The following is a 20,829-nucleotide window of genomic DNA, read 5'->3' on the forward strand; positions in this document are numbered from 1 at the left end:
AAAGTGACATGATAACGGAGACAGCATATAGGGTGAGAGCATGCAGCCGTGTCCTAAGAAATATCAATTTGTTTGAATAAAATCAGATAAACCTGATTTGTAGAAATTCAAATATTCAGAATGCTGCTTAATTCTACATTGTAATATTGAACCAGTCGTTCACATATTTGTTTTGATCCTTAGATGTTGGTTTTCTGATTGACTATTGTCCTGCGAATAAAGGTTATGCTGAACTATTGGAGATCCTTTGGTATCTTCCCTTGTAAAGTGTAGAGGTCAGAGCTGGCATTCCCTGCTGTCATTACTGCGGGTCCAGAAGACTAGCGGGTGATTTACTACGGCTCTGCTGTCTTCTGAAGGACAACGACGGGGACACAGACAGACGGGGACAGAGAGAGAGGAAGAGACAGACAAGACAGACAGACAGACGTGGACAGAGAGAGAGGAAGAGACAGACAGACAGACAGACAGACAGACAGACAGACAGAGAGGAAGAGACAGACGGACGGACGGACGGACGGACGGACAGACAGGAGGTTACTTCAACCTGCAGTGCTGTGAGACAGGGTGTGAGTGCCCTTCACATATGTCCTGTCAATACTACAGAACATGGATAAAGACAGCTAATTTGTTTTGTACTGCATTTCTAGGACAGGATGTAAAATATAACATTTAAAATGCGTATAGATGGTCATCTCCATTTCTCCTTTTGTTTTAATAAAAAAACTTTATATGATTTGAACTGCACTCTGGGAGATGAGGTGTCACAGTTGAGGGACGGTAGATAACACAGGACACGTTGCTGACGTCAGAACACACGCACGCACGCACGCACGCACGCACGCACGCACGCACGCACGCACGCACGCACGCACACACACACACACACACACACACACACACACACACACACACACACACACACACACACACACACACACACACACACACACATCATGCCTGCATCCTTCTGTCTGATTTTGAAGCGTGAGCGAGCAGAGGAATATCATGAGCAGATTGTTGTCTAGTAACCGTTTCCATGGAGACCACTCTACCAGGGCCTAGGTGTAATGGATTTAAATTGAACTGTTGAGTTTCTAGCTGTCGAGGAGCGGCGAGGGAGGCAGGCAGGCGTTCGGGCAGGGGTGGGATGGAGACAGCGGGGGAGGGAGAGACAGAAATAGTTTGTACTCTGTATTAGAGAGAGGAGTGAGGGAGAGAGAGAGAGAGCAGGGGAGGGAGAGAGAGAGAGACAGGGTGTGAGAGAGAAAGAGACAGAGGGAAAGAGAGAGGGACAGAGAGAGAGGGTGTGAGAGGAACAAGGAGAGTGAGAGAGAGAGAGAGAGACAGAGGGTGTGAGAGAGAAAGAGACAGAGGGAAAGAGAGAGGGTGTGAGAGAGAAAGAGAGAGGGACAGAGAGAGAGGGTGTGAGGGGAACAAGGAGAGTGAGAGAGGGAGCGAGAGAGACAGAGGGTGTGAGAGAGAAAGAGACAGAGGGAAAGAGAGAGGGACAGAGAGAGAGGGTGTGAGAGGAACAAGGCGAGTGTGAGAGAGAGAGAGAGAGAGAGAGACACAGGTTGTGAGAGAGAAAGAGACAGAGGGAAAGAGAGAGGGTGTGAGAGGGACAAGGAGAGAGAGAGTGGGATTTAAGAGAGAGAGTTAGAGAGGAGGGGATAGAGATAGAGGGGGGGAGTGAGAGACTCCATAGAATGTGTCAAATGATCAGTATGGCTGGCTTCTCTGTCTAACTGGGTGGATGGCAATACTGTGGTTATGGCTAGCAACACTGTGGTTATGCTTGGCAACACTGTGGTTATGGCTGGCAACACTGGTTATGGCTGGTGACACTGTGGTTATGGCTGGTGATACTGTGGTTATGGCTGGCAACACTGTGGTTATGGCTGGCAACACTGTGGTTATGGCTGGTGACACTGTGGTTATGGCTGGTGACACTGTGGTTATGGCTGGCAACACTGTGGTTATGGCTGGTGACACTGTGGTTATGGCTGGTGACACTGTGGTTATGGCTGGCGACACTGTGGTTATGGCTGGCAACACTGTGGTTATGGCTGGTGATACTGTGGTTATGGCTGGTGACACTGTGGCTATGGCTGGTGACACTGTGGTTATGGCTGGCAACACTGTGGTTATGGCTGGTGATACTGTGGTTATGGCTGGCGACACTGTGGTTATGGCTGGCGACACTGTGGTTATGGCTGGTGACACTGTGGTTATGGCTGGTGATACTGTGGTTATGGCTGGTGACACTGTGGTTATGGCTGGTGATACTGTGGTTATGGCTGGTGATACTGTGGTTATGGCTGGTGATACTGTGGTTATGGCTGGTGACACTGTGGTTATGGCTGGTGACACTGTGGTTATGGCTGGTGATACTGTGGTTATGGCTGGTGACACTGTGGTTATGGCTGGTGATACTGTGGTTATGGCTGGTGACACTGTGGTTATGGCTGGTGACACTGTGGTTATGGCTGGCGACACTGTGGTTATGGCTGGTGACACTGTGGCTATGGCTGGCGATACTGTGGCTATGGCTGGCGACACTGTGGTTATGGCTGGCGATACTGTGGTTATGGCTGGTGATACTGTGGTTATGGCTGGCTTGTTCAGAAGGCTGGCTAACGGGCCATCCTGGGTTTGTCTGCTTGGCAGCATCAATGGAGTACAGTGTATGGAGTATAGCCTTCTATAGCTCACCGAACGCTGCAGCTGTACATAGCTCATCTGTAAATAGCCCATCCAACTACTTCATCCCCATATTGTTTTTATTTACTTTTTTTGCTCTTTTGCACACCAGTATCTCTACTTGCACATCATAATCTGCACATCTATCACTCCAGTGTTAATTGGCTAAATTGTAATTACTTTGCTACTATGGTCTATTTATTGCCTTACCTCCTTACTCCATTTGCACACACTGTATATTGACTTTTCTATTGTGTTATCGACTGTACTTTTATTTATTCCATGTGTAACTCTGTGTTGTTGTTTTTGTCGCACTGCTTTGCTTTATCTTGACCAGGTCGCAGTTGTAAATGAGAACTTGTTATCAACTGGCCTACCTGGTTAAATAAAGGTGATATAAAATAAAAAATAGTATAATATACAAGACTCTAGTATGATATAGGAAACTACACGCTAGTAGGATATAGTAAACTATACTCTGGTAGTATATAGTAAATTACACTCTGGCATGATATAGTAAGCTATACTCTGGTAGGATACAGTAAACTATACTCTAGTAGGATATAGTAAACTATACTCTAATGGACTATAGTACACAATACTCTAGTAGGATATAGTAAACTATACTCTAGCATGATCTAGGAAGATATACGCTTGTGGGATATTGTAATCTATACTCCAGTAGGATATATTAAACTATACTCTAGTGGGATATAGTAAACTACACTCTGGCATGATGTAGGAAGCTATACTCTAGTAGGATGTAGTAAACTCTACTCCAGTGGTATATAGTAAACTATACTCTCGTAGGCTGTAGTAAACTACACTCTGGTAGGATTTAGTAAACTATTTTCTGGTAGGCTATTTGTATTTGTAGTTGTATTTATTATGGATCCCCATTAGCTGCTGCCAAAGCATCAGCTACTCTTCCTGGGGTCCAGCAGAATTAAAGTAGTTTATACCATTTTAAAAACATTACAATACATTCACAGATTTCACAACACACTGTGTGCCCTCAGGCCCCTACTCCACCACTACCACATATCTACAGTACTAAATCCGTGTGTGTGTGTGTGTGTGTGTGTGTGTGTGTGTGTGTGTGTGTGTGTGTGTGTGTGTGTGTGTGTGTGTGTGTGTGTGTGTGTGTGTGTGTGTGTGTGTGTGTGTGTGTGTGTGTGTGTGTGTGTGTGTGTGTGTGTGTCTGTGCCAATGTTTGTGGCTCTTCACAGTCCCCTCTGTTCCATAAGGTGTATTTTGATCAGTTTTTTTTATTTAATTTTACTGCTTGCATCAGTTACTTGATGTGGAACAGAGTTCAATGTAGTCATGGCTCTATTTCTTACTCCCATAGTCTGTTCTTGACTTGGGGATTGTGAAGAGACCTTTGGTGGCATGTCTTGTGGGGTATGCATGGGTGTCTGAAGAGACCTCTGGTGGTATGTGTGTCCGAGCTGTGTGCCAGTAGTTTAGACAGACAGCTCGTTTCATTCAACATTTCAATACCTCTCTTAAATAAAAGTAGTGATGAAGTCAATCTCTCCTCCACTTTGAGCCAGGAGAGATTGACAAGCATATTATTAATATTAGCTCTCTGTGTACATCCAAGGGGCCTGCCGTGCTGCCCGGTGCGGAGCCAATTGCAATTTTCCTAAGTCCTTTTTTTTGTGGCACCTGACCACACAGCTGAACAGTATTCCAGGTGCGACAAAATCAGGGTCTGTAGGACCTGCCTTTTTATTTATTTTTATTTATTAAATATTCTAAACATACAATATACTTGCAGTGAAGCCGCTCAACAACACGAACCCTCCAAGATCCCCCCCCACAGTTCCCCAATAGCTGTCCCTCAACCATTCGAGACCCCTTCCACAGTCCCCCCCCCCCCCAGGAAGAAAAAAATACAATTAAAAATACAATTAATTCCATTCCCCACCCCCAAGAACCCCCCAATGCACCAACAACCAAGAACCCCCCCAATGCACCAACAACCAAGAACCCCCCCAATGCACCAACAACCAAGAACCCCCCCCCCCCCCAATGCACCAACAACCAAGAACCCCCCCAATGCAACATCAACCAATAACCCCCCCAATCCACCAACAACCAAGAACCCCCCAATCCACCAACAACCAAGAACCCCCCAATGCACAAACAACCAAGAACCCCCCCAATGCACCAACAACCAAGACCCCCCCCCCCCCAATGCACCAACAACCAAGAACCCCCCCAATGCAACATCAACCAAGAACCCCCCCCCCCCCCCAATGCACCAACAACCAAGAATCCCCCAATGCAACATCAACCAAGAACCCCCCCCCCCCCAATGCACCAACAACCAAGAACCCCCCCCCCCCCCCAATGCACCAACAACCAAGAATCCCCCAATGCACCAATAACCAAGAACCCCCCCCCCCATGCACCAACAACCAAGAACCCCCCCAATGCAACATCAACCAAGAACCCCCCCCCCCATGCACCAACAACCAAGAACCCCCCCAATGCAACATCAACCAAGAACCCCCCCCCCCATGCACCAACAACCAAGAACCCCCCCAATGCAACATCAACCAAGAACCCCCCCAATGCACCAACAACCAAGAACCCCCCCCCCCCCCCATGCACCAACAACCAAGAACCCCCCCAATGCACCAACAACCAAGAACCCCCCCCCCATGCACCAACAACCAAGAACCCCCCCCCCCCCCCCAATGCACCAACAACCAAGAACCCCCCAATGCACCAACAACCAAGAACCCCCTCAATGCACCAACAACCAAGAACCCCCCCAATGCACCATCAACCAAGAACCCCCCCCCCCCCATGCACCAACAACCAAGAACCCCCCCCCCCCCCCAATGCACCAACAACCAAGAACCCCCCCAATGCACCAACAACCAAGAACCCCCCCCCCCCCATGCACCAACAACCAAGAACCCCCCCCCCCCCCCAATGCACCAACAACCAAGAACCCCCCCAATGCACCAACAACCAAGAACCCCCCCCAATGCACCAACAACCAAGAACCCCCCCCCCCCCCAATGCACCAACAACCAAGAACCCCCCCCAATGCACCAACAACCAAGAACCCCCCCAATGCAGATGAAAACAGCAAACAACAATACAAAATAAATAAATAATAATAATACATTTATTAAAACAAATGACTTCATGGACAACTGAAATCATAACAGCAATGCCTACTTTATAGGTTAGTGTGCATGTCTGGCACTATTACATGTGTGTGTGTGTGTGTGTGTGTGTGTGTGTGTGTTTATTTGAATGAGTGTGTGTGTGAACAAACACCTGCACGCCATCAGCCTCAGGCGAACCGGCATTTAGTCGTAAAAACACTGCCACCTAGTGTCATTCAAATGTACTTTTATTATGTTTTATTTGGGCTTTTATTTGTTTAACTTTTCATCTTTGACCATCATTCTCTCTCCCGCACAGCAACTCCACTCCCACTTGTCTCCAATTCCACATCCCAACCCTCAGCTTCCCTCAGCCCATCCCATCTATCTCTGCTGGCCACCCTCAGCTTCCCTCGGCCCATCCCATCTATCTCTGCTGGCCATCCCTCAGCTTCCCTCAGCCCATCCCATCTATCTCTGCTGGACACCCTCAGCCCATCCCATCTATCTCTGCTGGACACCCTCAGCCCATCCCATCTATCTCTGCTGGCCACCCTCGGCCCATCCCATCTATCTCTGTTGGCCACCCACTTCGGGTTCCTACGCAACACATATCTTTCAACTATGCTGTGATGTTTAATGTACAATTTCAATCTATCTAATCGAATAGAATCCACAGATTGTGAGTTGAAGATAAATACTTTTACTAAGAGTATTAGTATATTAGTAATTGACTGACCCGGTCTCTCCAGATCTCCTAACAGTACTATTTCTAGGGTCAATTTTTAGATCAATGCTATGCATTTTCAGCCATTCCTGAACCTGAGACCAGAAACAGGCTACCTGAGGGCAATATCAAAATAAATGGTCTATTGATTCTGTATCCTCACAACAAAATCTGCAGAGCTTCAATGATTTTATGCCCCAAATAGTCAACATTTTGTTGGTAAGAATTCTATATAATAATTTTAGCTGAAAAGAACAAAGTCTTGAATATTGCGTTGTTTTATATATCAACTCATACACCATGTACCATGGAATTGGTGCATCAAAAATCTCTTCCCAACTATTTTGCAATCTGTATGGCACAGTTATGCCATTTTTATTCCTCCGCCAGTTTTGATCCTATATATTGGGCAGACAGACCAGTTCCCTACCTCCTCCCGCTGCCTCCCGCCTCCTCCATTTTTGGGGCAATGCTGTAATCAATTGGTTGTACTCTTGGATTGAGCAGACCTTCCCGTACAATTCTGATAACTCCATGAAGGACATAACTCTTACATTCCAATTTACAATATCATTTAAGAACAAAATACCCTTTTCAAACATCTTTCCCATAAATACAGGTATTCTATCAACCAGCACATTTGAGTTCAGCCATAAAATGTGTTGTAATATTTGTTCTATCTTTTCAGGGGGATGAAATTGAATTTGTAGCCTACTTGTTTGAAAAAGAGACTGACTCAATGATTCGAAAATGAGACATGGCAATCTGCACAAAGGCAAAAAGGCCATTTATCCTCTAGTAGGATATAGTAAACTATACTATAGTGGGATATTGTAAACTATACTCTAGTAGGGTATAGTAAACTATACTATAGTAGGATATAGTAAACTATACTCTAGTGGGATATTGTAAACTACACTCTAGTAGGATATAGTAAACTATACTCTAGTGGGATATTGTAAACTACACTCTAGTAGGGTATTGTAAACTATACTATAGTGGAATGTAGTAAACTATACTCTGTAAACTATACTCTAGTAGGGTATAGTAAACTACACGCTAGTAGTATATAGTAAACTATACTATAGTGGGATGTAGTAAACTATACTCTGTAAACTATACTCTAGTAGGGTATAGTAAACTATACTCTGGTAGGATATAGTAAACTATACTATTGTGGGATATTGTAAACTATACTCCAGTAGGGTGTAGTAAACTATACTCTAGTAGGATGTAGTAAACTATACTCTGTAAACTATACTATAGTAGGATATAGTAAACTGCACTCTAGTAGGATATTGTAAACTGTACTATAGTGGGATATTGTAAACTATACTATAGTGGGATATTGTAAACTATACTCTAGTAGGGTATAGTAAACTATACTATAGTAGGATGTAGTAAACTACACTCTAGTAGGATATTGTAAACTATACTATAGTGGGATATTGTAAACTATACTATAGTGGGATATTGTAAACTATACTCTAGTAGGGTATAGTGAACTATACTCTAGTAGGATGTAGTAAACTATACTCTGTAAACTATATTCTAGTAGGGTATAGTAAACTGCACTCTAGTAGGACATTGTAAACTATACTCTAGTAGGGTATAGTAACCTATACTCTGTAAACTATACTCTAGTTGGATATAGTAAACTACACTCTAGTAGGATAGTGTAAACTATACTCTAGTAGGGTATAGTAAACTATACTCCCGCAGGATATAGTAAACTGTAATCTAGCGGAATATAGTAAACTATACTCTAGGGGGATATGGTAAACTATACTTGAGTATGACATAGTAAACTATACTCTAGTGAGGTATAGTAAACTATACCCTTGTAGGACGTAGTAAACTATATTCCAGTAGGATATAGTAAACTATGCTCAGGTTGGGTATAGTAAACTATACTCTAGCAGGATATAGTACACTATACCTTAGTAGGATGTAGTACACTATACTCTGGCAGGATATAGTAAACTAAAATCTAGTAGGATATGGTAAACTATACTCTAGTAGACTATAGTAAACTATACTCTAGCAGGATATAGTAAACTACACACAGTATATGTGGAAGAGTTTACTGTCAGCTACTACTACTATAAATAATCACAGTATTGCTGACGGTATATAGCATGTAGTATGAGGTACATGTAGTATGAGGTACATGTAGTATGAGGTACATGTAGTATGATGTACATGCAGTATGAGGTACATGTAGTATGAGGTACATGTAGTATGAGGTACATGTAGTATGAGGTACATGTAGTATGAGGTACATGTCGTATGAGGTACATGTCGTATGAGGTACATGAGGTACATGTAGTATGAGGTACATGTCGTATGAGGTACATGTCGTATGAGGTACATGTCGTATGAGGTACATGTCGTATGAGGTACATGTCGTATGAGGTACATGTAGTATGAGGTACATGAGGTACATGTCGTATGAGGTACATGTCGTATGAGGTACATGTCGTATGAGGTACATGTCGTATGAGGTACATGTCGTATGAGGTACATGTCGTATGAGGTACATGTCGTATGAGGTACATGTACATGTCGTATGAGGTACATGTCGTATGAGGTACATGAGGTACATGTAGTATGAGGTACATGTAGTATGAGGTACATGTAGTATGAGGTACATGCCGTATGAGGTACATGAGGTACATGTAGTATGAGGTACATGAGGTACATGTAGTATGAGGTACATGTAGTATGAGGTACATGAGGTACATGTCGTATGAGGTACATGTAGTATGAGGTACATGAGGTACATGTCGTATGAGGTACATGTAGTATGAGGTACATGAGGTACATGTCGTATGAGGTACATGTCGTATGAGGTACATGTCGTATGAGGTACATGTCGTATGAGGTACATGTCGTATGAGGTACATGTCGTATGAGGTACATGTCGTATGAGGTACATGTCGTATGAGGTACATGTCGTATGAGGTACATGTCGTATGAGGTACATGTCGTATGAGGTACATGTCGTATGAGGTACATGTCGTATGAGGTACATGTCGTATGAGGTACATGTCGTATGAGGTACATGTAGTATGAGGTACATGAGGTACATGTCGTATGAGGTACATGTCGTATGAGGTACATGTCGTATGAGGTACATGTCGTATAAGGTACATGTCGTATGAGGTACATGTCGTATGAGGTACATGTAGTATGGAGAAGGAAATGCTTATATAATGAATCTAGACGTGATGTAATGACATGCATCAGACCAGTGACATTCTAAATATCATCCCAGTTATTGGGATCACTAACTCAGCTGTCATTCCTACAGTAGCTAATCCTCTTTCTACCATCTCACACACACATCATCTCATATTTCTCAGCTGCGCTGTGCTTTAGGAGAGTGGCAGCTTGTCCGTACAATTTTTCCATGCAGTGTGGCTGTGACTAAGTGTTTTGACTCACTGTGTTTGTGTTTGTGTGTGTGTGTGTGTGTGTGTGTGTGTGTGTGTGTGTGTGTGTGTGTGTGTGTGGCGCTGGTGGGAGACCGAGATGACTCATCGTCAGTACTGTGGGAAACGTCTCCACGATGTGAGAGAGAGAGAGAGAAACAGACAGAGAGAGAGGGGGGACCATCACCTGAGCTTTGGGGTCGGACTTCCTCTCCTCACTCCCTCTTTCTTCCCTCCCTCCATGTGTAACACATTAACACTACAGAAACCCACCCTGAAGCCAGAGAGAGAGACAGAGAGAGAGAGAGAGCCAGAGAGAGAGAGAGAGAGAGACAGAGCGAGAGAGCGAGAGAGAGAAGACTATTGGCGCTGTGATTCACATTCTGGCTGTCTGAGTGTATCATAAAGACCCGACTACACCCCCTGCTGGAGGTTTGGAGCACCAGGACTCTTAACGGTAAAAGGTTTGAGGTCTGGTGACCCGTTTGGAACCACAGGACCCATAACACCTGGAGGAAAGACTTCAGCAAAAAGAATGAACGTAAAAATCTAAAATTTAAAGTAAATTGGAAATGTATCAAACATGATGTAGGCCACATGACGAACCACTAAAGTGCCAGCTTGTCTGTACAGTAATAGATCCCACTAAAGGGGTTCGGGTGGAATAGATCCCACTAAAGGGGTTCGGGTGGAATAGATCCCACTAAAGGGGTTCGGGTGGAATAGATCCCACTAAAGGGGTTTGGGTGGAATAGATCCCACTAAAGGGGTTTGGGTGGAATAGATCCCACTAAAGGGGTTTGGGTGGAATAGATCCCACTAAAGGGGTTTGGGTGGAATAGATCCCACTAAAGGGGTTTGGGTGGAATAGATCCCACTAAAGGATTTCAGGTGGATTAGATCCCACTAAAGGGGTTTGGGTGGATTAGATCCCACTAAAGGGGTTTGGGTGGATTAGATCCCACTAAAGGGGTTTGGGTGGAATGGCAGGGTCAGGATCAGGATCAGGGTCAGGATCAGGGTCAGGATCAGGATCAGGATCAGGGTCAGGATCAGGACACCAGGCAGGATCAGGATCAGGATCAGGGTCAGGACACCAGGCAGGATCAGGGTCAGGACACCAGGCAGGATCAGGGTCAGGATCAGGGTCAGGATCAGGATCAGGATCAGGGTCAGGATCAGGATCAGGATCAGGGTCAGGACACCAGGCAGGATCAGGATCAGGATCAGGATCAGGGTCAGGATCAGGATCAGGATCAGGGTCAGGACACCAGGCAGGATCAGGATCAGGATCAGGGTCAGGATCAGGGTCAGGGTCAGGATCAGGATCAGGATCAGGGTCAGGATCAGGATCAGGATCAGGGTCAGGATCAGGATCAGGATCAGGGTCAGGACACCAGGCAGGATCAGGATCAGGGTCAGGACACCAGGCAGGATCAGGATCAGGATCAGGGTCAGGATCAGGATCAGGATCAGGATCAGGGTCAGGACACCAGGCAGGATCAGGATCAGGGTCAGGATCAGGATCAGGATCAGGATCATGATCAGGATCAGGCAGAAAGGTCAGAACTGGGAAGTCTAGGTGGAATGTACAACAATAAGACCTCATTATCCCTTTGTCTTTGCCACTTCATCGCGCGCGTGTGTGTGTGTGTGTGTGTGTGTGTGTGTGTGTGTGTGTGTGTGTGTGTGTGTGTGTGTGTGTGTGTGTGTTTCTGGCTCTATGGATCGCCATTGGTGGGCCATGTATTTGACATAGTGTTGTATAAGGTCTGGTCCCAGCTGGAAGGTTGAATCAGGCCCCCCCCAAATGGCAACCTAAATAGGGCACTACTTCTGAACAGAGAGCCCTATTCCCCATAGACCCTGGTCAAATGTAGTGCACTAAAAATGAATAGGATGCCATTTGGGGCACGTTTTGTGGCTTCTGAACAGCGGAGAGGCTTTAATAACAGCAATAACGATAATGATAACGATAGCGATAATGGTAGCGATAACGATAGCAATAACTATAACGAGAACGATAGCGATAGCGATAATGACAGCGCTAACGACAGCGATAATGATAGCAACAATGATAACTGCAGCGATAACGATAGTGACAATGGCAGAGATAACGATAATGATAGCGACATCGATAATGATTGCGATAGCGATAATGATAGCGACAATGACATCGATAATGATAGCGACATCGATAATGATAGCGACATCGATAATGATAGCGACATCGATAATGATAGCGATAGCGACAATGACAGAGATAATGATAGCGGCATCGATAATGATAGCAACAGCGATAATGACAGAGATAATGATAGCGACATCGATAATGATAGTGACAGCGATAATGACGGCGATAGTGATAAGGACAGTGATAATGAAGCTAGTCCCCCACTGACATGAATGTTCTTGCTGATGAGGATTAACAGTGTTTCTGATTTAATGAGTTGACTAAGCCGCCTCCTCCCGTGCGTATGAACGGGTTTAATTAGGCTGAGGTCTGACATCTTTCCTTCACAACGTAGTGCACACTGCGGAGGGAATAGGGTGTCATTGAGGAAGGGCGCTTCATCTTTTTCTTCAATGAGGGGGTTCTGTTATGTCCTTCAGTAGGCTCCATGATGATAATAGTTAGTTATTGTGTGTCCCTTTCGGGAAATGTGTCTTGCATCAACGACCGACGGCAGGGTTGGAGTGAGAGGTGATGTGTTCACCAACTATTAGACAGCAGGGTTGGAGTGAGAGGTGACGTGTTCACCAACTATTAGACAGCAGGGTTGGAGTGAGAGGTGATGTGTTCACCGACTATTAGACAGCAGGGTTGGAGTGAGAGGTGATGTGTTCACCAACTATTAGACAGCAGGGTTGGAGTGAGAGGTGATGTGTTCACCAACTATTAGACAGCAGGGTTGGAGTGAGAGGTGATGTGTTCACCGACTATTAGACAGCAGGGTTGGAGTGAGAGGTGATGTGTTCACCGACTATTAGACAGCAGGGTTGGAGTGAGAGGTGATGTGTTCAACGACTATTAGACAGCAGGGTTGGAGTGAGAGGTGATGTGTTCACCGACTATTAGACAGCAGGGTTGGAGTGAGAGGTGATGTGTTCACCGACTTTTAGACAGCAGGGTTGGAGTGAGAGGTGATGTGTTCACCAACTATTAGACAGCAGGGTTGGAGTGAGAGGTGATGTGTTCACCGACTATTAGACGGCAGGGTTGGAGTGAGAGGTGATGTGTTCACCGACTATTAGACAGCAGGGTTGGAGTGAGAGGTGATGTGTTCACCAACTATTAGACAGCAGGGTTGGAGTGAGAGGTGATGTGTTCACCGACTATTAGACAGCAGGGTTGGAGTGAGAGGTGATGTGTTCACCAACTATTAGACAGCAGGGGTGGAGTGAGAGGTGATGTGTTCACAGACTATTAGACAGCAGGGTTGGAGTGAGAGGTGATGTGTTCACCAACTATTAGACAGCAGGGTTGGAGTGAGAGGTGATGTCTTCACCAACTATTAGACAGCAGGGTTGGAGTGAGAGGTGATGTGTTCACCGACTATTAGACAGCAGGGTTGGAGTGAGAGGTGATGTGTTCACCAACTATTAGACAGCAGGGTTGGAGTGAGAGGTGATGTGTTCACCAACTATTAGACAGCAGGGGTGGAGTGAGAGGTGATGTGTTCACCAACTATTAGACAGCAGGGGTGGAGTGAGAGGTGATGTGTTCACAGACTATTAGACAGCAGGGTTGGAGTGAGAGGTGATGTGTTCACTGACTATTAGACAGCAGGGTTGGAGTGAGAGGTGATGTGTTCACCAACTATTAGACAGCAGGGTTGGAGTGAGAGTATTAGACAGCAGGGTTGGAGTGAGAGGTGATGTGTTCACCGACTATTAGACAGCAGGGTTGGAGTGAGAGGTGATGTGTTCACCAACTATTAGACAGCAGGGTTGGAGTGAGAGGTGATGTGTTCACCGACTATTAGACAGCAGGGTTGGAGTGAGAGGTGATGTGTTCCCCAACTATTAGACAGCAGGGTTGGAGTGAGAGGTGATGTGTTCACCGACTATTAGACAGCAGGGTTGGAGTGAGAGGTGACGTGTTCACCAACTATTAGACAGCAGGGTTGGAGTGAGAGGTGATGTGTTCACCAACTATTAGACAGCAGGGTTGGAGTGAGAGGTGATGTGTTCACCAACTATTAGACAGCAGGGTTGGAGTGAGAGGTGATGTGTTCACCAACTATTAGACAGCAGGGTTGGAGTGAGAGGTGATGTGTTCACCAACTATAGACAGCAGGGTTGGAGTGAGAGGTGATGTGTTCACCGACTATTAGACAGCAGGGTTGGAGTGAGAGGTGATGTGTTCACCAACTATTAGACAGCAGGGTTGGAGTGAGAGGTGATGTGTTCACCAACTATTAGACAGCAGGGTTGGAGTGAGAGGTGATGTGTTCACCGACTATTAGACGGCAGGGTTGGAGTGAGAGGTGATGTGTTCACCGACTATTAGACGGCAGGGTTGGAGTGAGAGGTGATGTGTTCACCAACTATTAGACAGCAGGGTTGGAGTGAGAGGTGATGTGTTCACCAACTATTAGACAGCAGGGTTGGAGTGAGAGGTGATGTGTTCACCAACTATTAGACAGCAGGGTTGGAGTGAGAGGTGATGTGTTCACCAACTATTAGACAGCAGGGTTGGAGTGAGAGGTGATGTGTTCACCAACTATTAGACAGCAGGGTTGGAGTGAGAGGTGATGTGTTCACCAACTATTAGACAGCAGGGTTGGAGTGAGAGGTGATGTGTTCACCGACTATTAGACGGCAGGGTTGGAGTGAGAGGTGATGTGTTCACCGACTATTAGACAGCAGGGTTGGAGTGAGAGGTGATGTGTTCACCAACTATTAGACAGCAGGGTTGGAGTGAGAGGTGATGTGTTCACCGACTATTAGACAGCAGGGTTGGAGTGAGAGGTGATGTGTTCACCAACTATTAGACAGCAGGGTTGGAGTGAGAGGTGATGTGTTCACCAACTATTAGACAGCAGGGTTGGAGTGAGAGGTGATGTGTTCACCAACTATTAGACAGCAGGGGTGGAGTGAGAGGTGATGTGTTCACAGACTATTAGACAGCAGGGTTGGAGTGAGAGGTGATGTGTTCACTGACTATTAGACAGCAGGGTTGGAGTGAGAGGTGATGTGTTCACCAACTATTAGACAGCAGGGTTGGAGTGAGAGTATTAGACAGCAGGGTTGGAGTGAGAGGTGATGTGTTCACCGACTATTAGACAGCAGGGTTGGAGTGAGAGGTGATGTGTTCACCAACTATTAGACAGCAGGGTTGGAGTGAGAGTATTAGACAGCAGGGTTGGAGTGAGAGGTGATGTGTTCACAGACTATTAGACAGCAGGGTTGGAGTGAGAGGTGATGTGTTCACAGACTATTAGACAGCAGGGTTGGAGTGAGAGGTGATGTGTTCACTGACTATTAGACAGCAGGGTTGGAGTGAGAGGTGATGTGTTCACCAACTATTAGACAGCAGGGTTGGAGTGAGAGTATTAGACAGCAGGGTTGGAGTGAGAGGTGATGTGTTCACCGACTATTAGACAGCAGGGTTGGAGTGAGAGGTGATGTGTTCACCAACTATTAGACAGCAGGGTTGGAGTGAGAGGTGATGTGTTCACCGACTATTAGACAGCAGGGTTGGAGTGAGAGGTGATGTGTTCCCCAACTATTAGACAGCAGGGTTGGAGTGAGAGGTGATGTGTTCACCGACTATTAGACAGCAGGGTTGGAGTGAGAGGTGACGTGTTCACCAACTATTAGACAGCAGGGTTGGAGTGAGAGGTGATGTGTTCACCAACTATTAGACAGCAGGGTTGGAGTGAGAGGTGATGTGTTCACCAACTATTAGACAGCAGGGTTGGAGTGAGAGGTGATGTGTTCACCGACTATTAGACAGCAGGGTTGGAGTGAGAGGTGATGTGTTCACCAACTATTAGACAGCAGGGTTGGAGTGAGAGGTGATGTGTTCACCGACTATTAGACGGCAGGGTTGGAGTGAGAGGTGATGTGTTCACCAACTATTAGACAGCAGGGTTGGAGTGAGAGGTGATGTGTTCACCGACTATTAGACAGCAGGGTTGGAGTGAGAGGTGATGTGTTCACCGACTATTAGACAGCAGGGTTGGAGTGAGAGGTGATGTGTTCAACGACTATTAGACAGCAGGGTTGGAGTGAGAGGTGATGTGTTCACCGACTATTAGACAGCAGGGTTGGAGTGAGAGGTGATGTGTTCACCGACTTTTAGACAGCAGGGTTGGAGTGAGAGGTGATGTGTTCACCAACTATTAGACAGCAGGGTTGGAGTGAGAGGTGATGTGTTCACCGACTATTAGACAGCAGGGTTGGAGTGAGAGGTGATGTGTTCACCAACTATAGACAGCAGGGTTGGAGTGAGAGGTGATGTGTTCACCAACTATTAGACAGCAGGGTTGGAGTGAGAGGTGATGTGTTCACCAACTATTAGACAGCAGGGTTGGAGTGAGAGGTGATGTGTTCACCAACTATAGACAGCAGGGTTGGAGTGAGAGGTGATGTGTTCACCGACTATTAGACAGCAGGGTTGGAGTGAGAGGTGATGTGTTCACCAACTATTAGACAGCAGGGTTGGAGTGAGAGGTGATGTGTTCACCAACTATTAGACAGCAGGGTTGGAGTGAGAGGTGATGTGTTCACCGACTATTAGACGGCAGGGTTGGAGTGAGAGGTGATGTGTTCACCGACTATTAGACAGCAGGGTTGGAGTGAGAGGTGATGTGTTCACCAACTATTAGACAGCAGGGTTGGAGTGAGAGGTGATGTGTTCACCAACTATAGACAGCAGGGTTGGAGTGAGAGGTGATGTGTTCACCAACTATTAGACAGCAGGGTTGGAGTGAGAGGTGATGTGTTCACCAACTATAGACAGCAGGGTTGGAGTGAGAGGTGATGTGTTCACCGACTATTAGACAGCAGGGTTGGAGTGAGAGGTGATGTGTTCACCAACTATTAGACAGCAGGGTTGGAGTGAGAGGTGATGTGTTCACCAACTATTAGACAGCAGGGTTGGAGTGAGAGGTGATGTGTTCACCGACTATTAGACAGCAGGGTTGGAGTGAGAGGTGATGTGTTCACCAACTATTAGACAGCAGGGTTGGAGTGAGAGGTGATGTGTTCACCAACTATTAGACAGCAGGGTTGGAGTGAGAGGTGATGTGTTCACCAACTATTAGACAGCAGGGTTGGAGTGAGAGGTGATGTGTTCACCAACTATTAGACAGCAGGGTTGGAGTGAGAGGTGATGTGTTCACCAACTATTAGACAGCAGGGTTGGAGTGAGAGGTGATGTGTTCACCAACTATTAGACAGCAGGGTTGGAGTGAGAGGTGATGTGTTCACCGACTATTAGACGGCAGGGTTGGAGTGAGAGGTGATGTGTTCACCGACTATTAGACAGCAGGGTTGGAGTGAGAGGCGATGTGTTCACCAACTATTAGACAGCAGGGTTGGAGTGAGAGGTGATGTGTTCACCGACTATTAGACGGCAGGGTTGGAGTGAGAGGTGATGTGTTCACCGACTATTAGACGGCAGGGTTGGAGTGAGAGGTGATGTGTTCACCGACTATTAGACAGCAGGGTTGGAGTGAGAGGTGATGTGTTCACCAACTATTAGACAGCAGGGTTGGAGTGAGAGGTGATGTGTTCACCAACTATTAGACAGCAGGGTTGGAGTGAGAGGTGATGTGTTCACCAACTATTAGACAGCAGGGTTGGAGTGAGAGGTGATGTGTTCACCGACTATTAGACAGCAGGGTTGGAGTGAGAGGTGATGTGTTCACCAACTATTAGACAGCAGGGTTGGAGTGAGAGGTGATGTGTTCACCAACTATTAGACAGCAGGGTTGGAGTGAGAGGTGATGTGTTCACCACTATTAGACAGCAGGGTTGGAGTGAGAGGTGATGTGTTCACCAACTATTAGACAGCAGGGTTGGAGTGAGAGGGGATGTGTTCACAGACTATTAGACAGCAGGGTTGGAGTGAGAGGTGATGTGTTCACCGACTATTAGACAGCAGGGTTGGAGTGAGAGGTGATGTGTTCACCAACTATTAGACAGCAGGGTTGGAGTGAGAGTATTGGACAGCAGGGTTGGAGTGAGAGGTGATGTGTTCACCGACTATTAGACAGCAGGGTTGGAGTGAGAGGTGACGTGTTCACCAACTATTAAACAGCAGGGTTGGAGTGAGAGGTGATGTGTTCACCAACTATTAGACAGCAGGGTTGGAGTGAGAGGTGATGTGTTCACCAACTATTAGACAGCAGGGTTGGAGTGAGAGGTGATGTGTTCACCGACTATTAGACAGCAGGGTTGGAGTGAGAGGTGATGTGTTCACCAACTATTAGACAGCAGGGTTGGAGTGAGAGGTGATGTGTTCACCGACTATTAGACGTTAGGGTTGGAGTGAGAGGTGATGTGTTCACCGACTATTAGACAGCAGGGTTGGAGTGAGAGGTGATGTGTTCACCAACTATTAGACAGCAGGGTTGGAGTGAGAGGTGATGTGTTCACCAACTATTAGACAGCAGGGTTGGAGTGAGAGGTGATGTGTTCACCAACTATTAGACAGCAGGGTTGGAGTGAGAGGTGATGTGTTCACCAACTATTAGACAGCAGGGTTGGAGTGAGAGGTAATGTGTTCACCAACTATTAGACAGCAGGGTTCGAGTGAGAGGTGATGTGTTCACCGACTATTAGACAGCAGGGTTGGAGTGAGAGGTGATGTGTTCACCGACTATTAGACAGCAGGGTTGGAGTGAGAGGTGATGTGTTCACCGACTATTAGACAGCAGGGTTGGAGTGAGAGGTGATGTGTTCAACGACTATTAGACAGCCGGGTTGGAGTGAGAGGTGATGTGTTCACCAACTATTAGACAGCAGGGTTGGAGTGAGAGGTGATGTGTTCACAGACTATTAGACAGCAGGGTTGGAGTGAGAGGTGATGTGTTCACCGACTATTAGACAGCAGGGTTGGAGTGAGAGTATTAGACAGCAGGGTTGGAGTGAGAGGTGATGTGTTCACCGACTATTAGACAGCAGGGTTGGAGTGAGAGGTGATGTGTTCACCAACTATTAGACAGCAGGGTTGGAGTGAGAGGTGATGTGTTCACCAACTATAGACAGCAGGGTTGGAGTGAGAGGTGATGTGTTCACCAACTATTAGACAGCAGGGTTGGAGTGAGAGGTGATGTGTTCACCAACTATAGACAGCAGGGTTGGAGTGAGAGGTGATGTGTTCACCGACTATTAGACAGCAGGGTTGGAGTGAGAGGTGATGTGTTCACCAACTATTAGACAGCAGGGTTGGAGTGAGAGGTGATGTGTTCACCAACTATTAGACAGCAGGGTTGGAGTGAGAGGTGATGTGTTCACCGACTATTAGACAGCAGGGTTGGAGTGAGAGGTGATGTGTTCACCAACTATTAGACAGCAGGGTTGGAGTGAGAGGTGATGTGTTCACCAACTATTAGACAGCAGGGTTGGAGTGAGAGGTGATGTGTTCACCAACTATTAGACAGCAGGGTTGGAGTGAGAGGTGATGTGTTCACCAACTATTAGACAGCAGGGTTGGAGTGAGAGGTGATGTGTTCACCAACTATTAGACAGCAGGGTTGGAGTGAGAGGTGATGTGTTCACCAACTATTAGACAGCAGGGTTGGAGTGAGAGGTGATGTGTTCACCGACTATTAGACGGCAGGGTTGGAGTGAGAGGTGATGTGTTCACCGACTATTAGACAGCAGGGTTGGAGTGAGAGGCGATGTGTTCACCAACTATTAGACAGCAGGGTTGGAGTGAGAGGTGATGTGTTCACCGACTATTAGACGGCAGGGTTGGAGTGAGAGGTGATGTGTTCACCGACTATTAGACGGCAGGGTTGGAGTGAGAGGTGATGTGTTCACCGACTATTAGACAGCAGGGTTGGAGTGAGAGGTGATGTGTTCACCAACTATTAGACAGCAGGGTTGGAGTGAGAGGTGATGTGTTCACCAACTATTAGACAGCAGGGTTGGAGTGAGAGGTGATGTGTTCACCAACTATTAGACAGCAGGGTTGGAGTGAGAGGTGATGTGTTCACCGACTATTAGACAGCAGGGTTGGAGTGAGAGGTGATGTGTTCACCAACTATTAGACAGCAGGGTTGGAGTGAGAGGTGATGTGTTCACCAACTATTAGACAGCAGGGTTGGAGTGAGAGGTGATGTGTTCACCACTATTAGACAGCAGGGTTGGAGTGAGAGGTGATGTGTTCACCAACTATTAGACAGCAGGGTTGGAGTGAGAGGGGATGTGTTCACAGACTATTAGACAGCAGGGTTGGAGTGAGAGGTGATGTGTTCACCGACTATTAGACAGCAGGGTTGGAGTGAGAGGTGATGTGTTCACCAACTATTAGACAGCAGGGTTGGAGTGAGAGTATTGGACAGCAGGGTTGGAGTGAGAGGTGATGTGTTCACCGACTATTAGACAGCAGGGTTGGAGTGAGAGGTGACGTGTTCACCAACTATTAAACAGCAGGGTTGGAGTGAGAGGTGATGTGTTCACCAACTATTAGACAGCAGGGTTGGAGTGAGAGGTGATGTGTTCACCAACTATTAGACAGCAGGGTTGGAGTGAGAGGTGATGTGTTCACCGACTATTAGACAGCAGGGTTGGAGTGAGAGGTGATGTGTTCACCAACTATTAGACAGCAGGGTTGGAGTGAGAGGTGATGTGTTCACCGACTATTAGACGTTAG

At 46.5% G+C, this 20,829-nt stretch overlaps 1 protein-coding gene across 2 annotated transcripts in view; it reads left to right on the forward strand.

Moving 5' to 3' along the window:
• Positions 1-20,829, forward strand: part of LOC129813264 (sodium/calcium exchanger 3-like) — a 155,295-nt gene that overhangs the window by 114,151 nt on the left and 20,315 nt on the right. The window lies entirely within an intron of this gene.

Source organism: Salvelinus fontinalis, chromosome 16 (genome assembly GCF_029448725.1).
Source record: "Salvelinus fontinalis isolate EN_2023a chromosome 16, ASM2944872v1, whole genome shotgun sequence".
In the NCBI taxonomy this organism is placed as follows: Eukaryota; Metazoa; Chordata; class Actinopteri; order Salmoniformes; family Salmonidae; genus Salvelinus; species Salvelinus fontinalis.